General features: G+C 33.7%; 1 protein-coding gene across 4 annotated transcripts in view; it reads left to right on the top strand.

Annotated features, from left to right (window-relative positions):
• LOC106882524 (leucine zipper putative tumor suppressor 2 homolog) overlaps positions 1-9,942 on the top strand; it is a 182,939-nt gene that overhangs the window by 68,578 nt on the left and 104,419 nt on the right. For 3 of the 4 annotated variants that reach the window (XM_052978559.1, XM_014933237.2, XM_014933238.2), the window contains exon 2: positions 900-1,130. The gene's annotated coding sequence lies outside the window, so the exon portion shown is untranslated. Of the gene's footprint in view, positions 1-466; positions 514-899; positions 1,131-9,942 lie in introns of those variants that run through there. The other variant, XM_014933239.2, reaches the window with a different exon arrangement.

Genomic DNA, 9,942 nt, shown 5'->3' with positions numbered 1-9,942 from the left:
TATATATATATATATATATATATATATGATTACATTATTTAACGATTCCTGTCTTATTATAAGAGCGTGAGATGTGATTTGAGAGAGATTCTAACGGGTCGAGTGTTCACATTGGCTCTCAGTGAATCCAGTTGTTCCGGGTTCAATCTCTGTTGGGGTCGTTCACCTGTTTTAATACTTCAATACATAAATACCAATAATATACTGTAATCAACCGTATACCCTTCCTCTCTTTCAAAAATACGGCTCGGCTCATTGTTACAGTTTATGTTATACAATAATATACAAAGGAAATGGCTTTGTGTCTAAATACAAATCAGAATTATTGTCGATAAAGTCTGAGACCATCACCTCTGGTGGGTTGAATCTGTGATTCGATTATGATTTCCAGTTAGAATCATTTCACTAACGTTAAATTCTTTATGAAAGCATCAGCACCACAGTATCTCATTTCCTTTCGTTTTAGGTAATGTGCTCTCTGGAAAGACAGGAACGTCACAACACCATAAAAATGTAAACATCTTCTTGCCTTGCGTTTAAAAGAAATGACAACTGTTTATTGATTGTTAAGAAATATTGTAGATGCACCCCATTCCACTATTCCTCTCAAGGGCTTATTGTCTAACAGACATTGTTATTTATTGGAGGCATATGCTCTCGGCAAAATAGTGTTTGCAACTCGGTTTCGGTTCCCGGTTAACGCTATTTCATATTAGACTTTAATTTCTTTGACAAAGACACGGACATTAAAGTATCCCATACTGCTAACCTTTTAAACATCCATGGCCTTGTGCGTAATTAAGTAATATTAATAACAATAATCATTAATTTATTATTATTATTATTATCAGAGTTATTATTGCTAAACTTGCTGTCCGTATCTATCTATCCCTCTGTAGGTTGTGTGTGCATGTGTGTTGCTGTAGAAGAAGAAAAGGCGGCGAACGTGCCATGTGCAAGATGTGATGGTTGGGAACATGCAACTTTAAGCCCAAAGACTGTTGCAACAACAGCAGCAGCAGCAGCAACATTAACTACAACACTGGCGGCAGCAGCGGCAGCAGCAACACTGGCAGCTTATTACGGTCGCACTGTGCCAAACTCGAAAGACATGATTCCTGCTTTGTTCTGTAAGCAACCTATTTTATATTCTCTTTCAACTTGATGCTAACGTTGTATCTTATTCCATTTTTTTCCCTGAGAGAATGAAAAAAATACACACGTATATTGGTGCACATGCACACACACACATTTATATTTACTCACACACAAATCTACTAAAGCGTTATGTTTTTGTCTCGCAGACAAATTCTTCAATAGAAAGTTAGAAGTTTGTACTAAGTATTTAATTTCTTCAGTATTAAGGGCGAGATAGTGAGGAGATGCTCCGGTTTTCTTTTGGTTAATGACCCAATAAGGCGCTGATGATAATGATAGTAGGTAAGGTTAGAATGATGATGATGATAGCAGTGATGTCTATGATGATGATGAGAGCAATCATTGATAATAAGGACTGTTGATAACATAATGTGAATTATTCAAAAATTCATTAAAAAAGTTGATGACAAAAAATCATCAGTTATTCATTTTTTTATATTATATAATGTTATCCTTATTAATATCAACTTAATATCCTTTATACAAAAACTATATATATTTACATATTTTGGTATTAAGTTGGTTTTATTTTGGTATTATTTTGATCACTTGAAATAATACATTATCCAAAAAGCAAATTAAACAAAGGCTTACAGAATAAATAAATAAATAAATAAATGAGAGGGAATGGAAATAAAGGAAAAAGAAAAAAAAATGTCACCATGGCCCAGACAGTAAAACTCCAGGAGAACAACGGATAAATGAAATAGAGAAAAAAATTACACACAAATACACACACATACATACGAATATATATCATGTATATAACTGTGTGCGTGTATATATGTATGTCTGTGTTATGTATACCCCAACCCATGCCAGCATTGAAGAAGGATGTTAAATGATGATAATGATGTGTGTATAACGTACATATATATGTGTATGTGTGTGTGGTGTATGCATGTATAATTATACATACATGTATGTATGTATGTATGTGCATAAATATACACATGTATATACATATGTGTGTATGTGTATATATTTATGTATATGTATATCTGTGTTTGTGTACATGTATATATATATATATGTGTGTGTATCTATATATCATCATCATCATCATCATATATATTTGTATGTGTATATATATATATATATATATATATATATATATATGTCTGTGTGTATGTATATACATACAGACAGCCATCCCTTCACGAGGTTAACATACCCTCTAATTAAATGTATATATATGTATATATATACTATATGTATGTGCATATATGTGTGTATATATATATGTATACATATAATGTGTGTGTGTGTGTATATGTGTATGTATATCATTTTCACATCCAATTTTTTATGCTTGCATGGGTTAGAAGAAATTTGATGAGACATCTTTCTGTGGCTGGATGCGCTTCATGTTGCCAACCCTCACCTTTTTCCAAATAAGGTAATATATCTCCCAGTCTTTCAAAGGAGAAAACAGCTTACGTATATATGTGTGTTTGTGTGTGTGTGTGTGTGTGTGTATATATATATATATATGTAGGTATTACTATACATTTAAAAAGTTCACTTCCCAACCATGGGGTGGTTGGATTGAGTCACATCATGTGGCACCTTAGTCAAATGTTTTCTACTTTAGGCTCAGGTTGATGAAAACCTTGTGGAATGGATTTGGTGGATAGAAACTGAAAGAAGTTCCTATCGTGTGTGTGTGATTGTGTTTCCATGCCTTGATGTTATGTGTTGACAAGGGGTAATGTCACCTTGCTTGGAAACAGGTAATTGTCGACAAAGAGTGTCTTTCATTATCATCATCATCATTTAATGTCTGTTTTCCATGCTGGCATGGGTTAGACGGTTTGACTAGAACTGCTAAGCTGGAGAGCTGCACTAGGCTCCAGTTGTCGGTTTTAGCTTGGTTTCTGCAGCTGGATGCCCTTCTTAAAGTCAGCCACTCTACAGAATGTACTGGATGTCTTTCACCTGTCACTGGCACATGTGCCTTTCACATGTCACCAGCACTGGTACCTTTTACATGTCGTTGGCACAGGTGCCTTTTACGTGTCACCAGAACAGATGCCAATTTACATGTCACCAGCGCTGGCAACAAACACTATTCACTTACTTTGACATGTCTTCTCAAGTGCAGCAAACTACCTCAATGAGTTTCATCTAATCATGGAAACTTATATGTTAAAATGATAACAATAATGATGCTGATGTATTCATAGATTATATGTATGTGTATGTATGTAGGCATGCATACATACATATATGCAAAATACACTTGTGAATGGATTTGTCTATTAAAACAAAGGTTGGAACATGTGATGTCATTTTAATATCATGTCACATGTGTTTCATTACAATATGGGAAATACATATAATGAATACAAATATTAATGCTGGTGATAACAATAATAACAATATAGATATAATAAATTCATAAGACATACATGTAGAAATATGTTGAGCATCTTTCATTTGTAATTCTTCAGATATAGATTCATGTATGCACTAACATTTGTGTCATCTTTTATGCAATCCACATTTCCCAAAAAGTGTGGTTGGTCCTACTCAAGCCTTCACCACTGAAAACCAATTATCTGTATGGGTATTCTACAGTTATTCATATATCCAAAAAAGAATCACACTCTAAAGCATTAGAGCAGTAATGTTTAGGAAGATAAATGTTATGGCTGGTCATAGAGTGACCATTGGTTTCGCACCTATAATGCACTTCGCTGTATAGGCAACCTGTCGGATTCAAATGGCCATAGGTACATAACCTCTCTACAACTGGAGGAAGATGTCACCTATATGGCTAAGCGTTTTATAGGTGTGAAACCAATGTTCACTCTCTGACTGGCCATTCCTAAAAAATATAACTGTTCTAATGTTTTAGAATGCGCTTCTTTTTCAGATATAGGAACTACTAACAATGTGTGTGTGATTGTACATATGTACGTGTCCATATATGTATGCATATCTGTGTATATCTATATTTATATATATGTAAATATATGTATTTATATATGTACATGAGTGCGTGTATGTATATATATATGTATGTGTGTATGTATAATAGGTGTAGTTGTGTGTTTAGAAGTTTGCTTCCCAACCACATGGGTTTTGAGGATCAGTCCCACTGTGTGACACTTTGGGCAAGTATCTTCTGCTATAGCCCTAGGCTGACCAAAGCCTTATGAGTGGATTTGTTAGACTGAAACTGAAAGCAGCCTGTCTTATAAATACATATATATATAATAAATGTTTGTCTTTGTCTTGATGTCGCATGATAGTTGTAAATGAGTGTCATTCATTTCCAACACTACGAGAGATGTTTTCATAGAGAATTAGAGAAGCAAGTAAGGGTTCACCATGGAAAATTTAACTCGATCATCTCCATTCATCATGTGTGTGTGTGTCTATATATAGAAGCGTGTTTATATATATATGTATGTATAGCATTAGGAAGGGCATCCAGCTGTAGAAACCATGCCAAATCAGACTGGAACTTGGTGCAGCTATCCAACTTACCAGTTCCAGTTAAACCATATTAACTCATGCCAGCATGGAAAGCAGACACTAAATGATGATGATGATAACTGTATATATGTATGTGTGATGGTGTGCATGTATATGTGTGTGTGTATATATATATACACATATTATACACATACACACATACATATTTATGTATATATATATACATATCTGCTATGTATGATACATTTTAAAATTCTTCTCTTTCTTTCTATTACATTCGCATACATCTTGTGTTATACTACTAATTAACTTTTAAACTCTTGTTAAACATACTCATTCTTTTTGAATGAGTTGGTATAAATTCTGTAAAGTACTTTGCGTCAGTTGTCTCTATAAAAGTTATATCTATTGTAGTTCGCATTCTAGAGATTTTAAACAGGCTCAGTAAGGCAAATTTTAGGCCCATCTATATATATTATATATATATATATATATATATATATAGCATTTGTTTTGGTTAATTTTATGCAAAGATATGGTGTCCCAGATGTGTGTGTATGTTTGTGTGTACAAGTATGTTTACATATTTATGTACATATAGATGTGTGTGTATACATATTTAGGTGCAGGCATGGCTATGTGGTTATGAAGTCTACTTCCAAATCATATGGTTTTGGCTTCAGTCCTAATGCCTGGCACCTTGAACAAGTGTCTTCTTCCGTAGTTCCAAGCCAACCCAAGCCTTGTGAGTGGATTTTGTTAATGGAAACTGAAAGAAACCCACCATTGTGTGTATGTACGTATGTATACATACATGAACCAATAAACCCAACACATTTTTTTCTCTCTCCGTTTTTTCTCAATCCATTCTACTGAAAAGTATAGGCTTGATACATCAAAGGCTTTTCCATTCTTCCCAATACACCTGCTTGTTGTCCCTTCACCTGTCTTTGTATTTTGATTTCTATAAACTTGAACTATATATATATATATATATATATATATGTGTGTGTGTGTGTGTGTATGTCTGTGTCTCCTTGTCTTCACATTGCATAATAGTTGTAAATGGGTGCCACTGTCATGCAAGCTGTGTCATTCATTTCTAATATTCTGCTAAATCATGTCTGGCCAAGGGGAAATGTTACCTTCCTTGGAAACAGAAAAGTGTTGGCAGCAGGAAAGACATTGGGCTGTAGGAAATCTACGCTAGTAGATTCCATCTGACTCATGCAATTATGGAGAAGAGGACATCAAAATGATGATGATGCATGTGTACACACTAATGAAAAGTAACTCCCTGTTTTAAAATACTTGGAAATTATTTATTAATTGTAATTTTTCCCCCAAAAAAATGGATATGAGAGGAAAGCGTTTAGTACGAGGTTTTATTTATACTTCAAAAAGCGAACACAAAGAATTGTTTAAAAAATTACAATTAATATATAATTTATAAGTATTTTAAAATAGGATATTACTTTTCAGTCACCTTCTGTGTGTGTGTGTGTGTGGACTGCCACATTATGTTGGCAAATAGTCTTTACTTTAAAGTACTGTTACTGAATATCTCTGAGAGATTTAGAAATAATAAGGTTTATACACACACACACACACACACACACATACATACTTACATAAAAGAATATCAATAGAAATCACTGAGTTTCAATTCTGGCTGATGTAATCTGGTCATGACCCATCAAAACATAATATTATGTCTGGGATTAAGCTATTATATATGTATGTTTTGTATGATGTATATTCTAAATTGTACCATTTCATTCTAGTTTCTTTACATTGATATTGTCATAGCTCTAATTAATATTAAATTTCTTGTTAAACACTCCAAGTGTGAATCATCATCCTCATTATCATTTAACTTCTGTTTTTCCATGCTGGCATGGGTTGGACAGTTTAACAAGAGCTGGCTAGTCCAGGAGCTGTACCAGACTCCATTGCCTGCTTTGGCATGGTCTCTACAGCTGGATGCCAGCATGGAACATGGACATTAAAAGATGATGATGATGATCATCATCATCATTTAACATCCGTTTTCCATGCTGGCATGGGTTGGATGGTTCAACTGGGGTCTGGGAAGCCAGGAGGCTGCACCAGGCCCATATATACTGTGTAGGGATGTTAATAGCTGGAGTTTCATGCTGCTAGTTTTGTTTTGCAGGTTGGGGTTAAATGACTATCATTAAGATGTTTGTTCTTCGAATACTTGGAACCATCTGGATATTAGAATTTCTTTCCTGAAAAAGCAAAAAGAAACCAAAAAAATAAATATGAAACATAAATACAATAGAGAAAATAAAAAGAATGCTTCATCTTAAAAAAAGTTCTCTTTGAAAAGTTTTAGCTTTGAAGCTTCTTGTTGACAATGCTTGTCAATATATTGACTGAAACCTGAGTAAGTTGTTAAATGTGTCTTGTGCATAGAAGGTTAATTAAACATATCAAGTGTTTAAAAGAGAAAGGGAATGAGTAGATTACTCCAACATACAAAATATTAAGAGCCATGAGTGAATTTTTTCAGAGTGCATTTATTATTATTCTCATTATTAGGAAGTAGATTGAAAAAATCATTAGAACATAGGGCAAAATGCCTTGTGAAATTTGACCCGGTTTTTTATGTTCTGAGTTCAAATCCAGCCAAAATTAACTTTGCCTTTTTAAAGACAGTGGATTGGCAGAATCATAAGAGTGTGAAAACAAAAATATATTGCAGGATTTTAATTCAGTACATAAAGTGTCATTACAGATACCTTCCATCCTTTCAGAGTTGATAAAATAAAACACCAGTCAAATAAAGGGAGTTGATGTAATTGACTAACTCCTACCTTCAAAATTGCTGGCACTGTTGCCTAAATCACAAATCTTTATTATTATTATTATTATTATTATTATTATTATTATTATTATTGGAATGGTGGATTGTCAGAATCATTAGAGTAACAAAATATCTTAAAGTATTTAATTATAGCTCTTTAGATTATGTGTTCAAATGCTGCTGAGGTCAGTTTTCTTTCATCCCTCCGGGGGTTGATGAAATAAAGTACCAGTCAAGTACTGAGGTTGATGTAATCAACTATCCTTTCAAGGGTTGATAAATCAACAAGTCAAGTACTGGGAGTCAATTTAACCAAGTAATTCCTCCCTTAGACTTCAGGTCTTGTGACTATGCTAGAAACAATTATTGTTATCATCACCATCATTATCATCATCAAAAGAAACCATTATCATCTTCCCCAGTTCAAGAATCTAATACTAGAGTTTGTTACATTTAGGAGTAAATTACAAGTAATTTTGTGTCCTAAAGCCTTTTATGTTTATACTACTTCCTGCTGTATTCAGATCTCTTAGTATTTTGTTTCTAATTAAGTAGTTTTTTTGTTGTTTTTTTCTTTTGTCTTTTGTTGTATTTCCCCCCTAATTTTTTAGGGTCATTCTGCTCTATATATTAGTTTACATTCTTGTTTAATCACTTAGTGACCACATGTTTGCAAGAATCTTGATAACTTTTTTCTTGTTCTTTAACTAGTTTTCTCTCCAGATATTACAATATCATTTAATTCACAGACACTTATCTTTTTTTTTTATCAAGTCTTCTTTTCTTTATCTTATGATTGCATTGGATGGCAACATTCTCAAAGGATTTTGATGATCTAAGACGCAACTATCCTTTGTTAACACTACCTATCTTTATTTTGAGACTTCTTCATTTATAGTGCTCAGTGGACAATCAATGTGACAGTCATATCTTCTGTGAGAGATAGTTTTCTGCATAAATAGGAAAAAAAAATTTGTTTCAAATTATTGCTTCCTACCTACAAATTTATACTGCATCACCAAATGCACATCTGAAATGTGTGCAGCATGTTTTTTTTGTAGATGTGGAATTCTGTGTATGCTACATATATTTTGCCTTGTTGCAAGAGGGAGGATAATTTTTTTGTTGTTTTCAGTGTTCTGTATGTTTATTATTATTATTATTATTTAAGACAGCAAGCTTCAGTAGAAAGGATTATTATTAAGGCAGCAAGCTGGATGAAATGCTTAGCAGTTTTTTACCCATCACTAGAATTCTGAGTTCAAATTCCGTTGAGGTTGACTTTGCCTTTCATCCTTTCAGGGTCGATAAATTAAGTACCAGTGAAACACTGGGGTTGATGTAATCAACTAGTCCCCTCCCCCAAAAAAATTTCAGGCCTTGTGCCTTCAGTAGAAAGGATTACTATTATTATTATTGTTACTATTGTTGTTGTTGTTGTTGTTATTGAGCATGCTGGACAGAATACTTAATGGCATTTCATCTGTCTTTATGTTCTGAGTTCAAATACTATTGAAGTTGGCTTTGCCTTTCATCCTTTCAGAGTCAATAAAAGAATTACCAGTCAGAGACTGGGGTTGATGTAATCAACTAACCTCTACCTCTAAAATTTCAGACTTCATGCCTATAGAAGAAAGGGCGGCGGATACGGCAGACTATTCACTCTGACGGAGAGTCCTTTTGCTACCAACAGAGGTAGTAGTTCACTGAACTTCCTCCACTCTATTCTTATTCTAGAAACAATACTTTCAGAGCATCCATCACTGTTACTAATTTGGTCACCTAAATAGCAGAAACTATCTACTACCTCAAAAGAGTCTCCTGGGCATTTGAGAAAGTTTAAGTCCCTCGTGCTCTTAGTTCTTACTGTTCCTGCACATCTACCACACACAAAAGCAACCTTATCTGATAATCTTCCCACGATTCTACTGCATTTCTTATGCATCTATAGGTTACACTTGGTGCAGCAAATGGAATTACATCCCACTCCTTTCCTACATATTGAACATTTGCCAGCCGGAATGAGAGTCTTATCTCCTTTCTCGCTTACAACTTTAGTCTTAGCTAAGTTAACTTTAAGGCCTTTTGATTCCAGGTTTTGCTTCCAAACCCTGAACTTCTCCAATTCTGCTTCAGATTCTGCAATAAGAACAACATCATCAGCATATAGTAGTTCCCATGGGCATCCAGTTTTAATTCATCTGGTATGACCTGGAGAACTATGATAGATAAAAAGTATATAAGTGTGAATAATTATATACATATCACGTGATGAATATGCATGTATCTATTTGTTTATAGTGTTTATACATATATCTGTGTATATGGTTATGTATTCATACACATTTGCATATGTACATATGTCTTTGTATGCATGCATGTGTATACATGTATACATATGTATTATATATATATATATATATATATACGGTGGTGCATCAGCATGGCCGCAGCTCTAAGCTGAAACTTAAAAAATAAAAAAAAATAAATTAAAAAAAAATATATATATA

This window comes from Octopus bimaculoides, chromosome 2 (genome assembly GCF_001194135.2).
Source record: "Octopus bimaculoides isolate UCB-OBI-ISO-001 chromosome 2, ASM119413v2, whole genome shotgun sequence".
Taxonomy (NCBI): Eukaryota; Metazoa; Mollusca; class Cephalopoda; order Octopoda; family Octopodidae; genus Octopus; species Octopus bimaculoides.
Note: the sequence above shows the minus strand (reverse complement) of the source record. Positions and strands in the feature narration are given on the sequence as shown.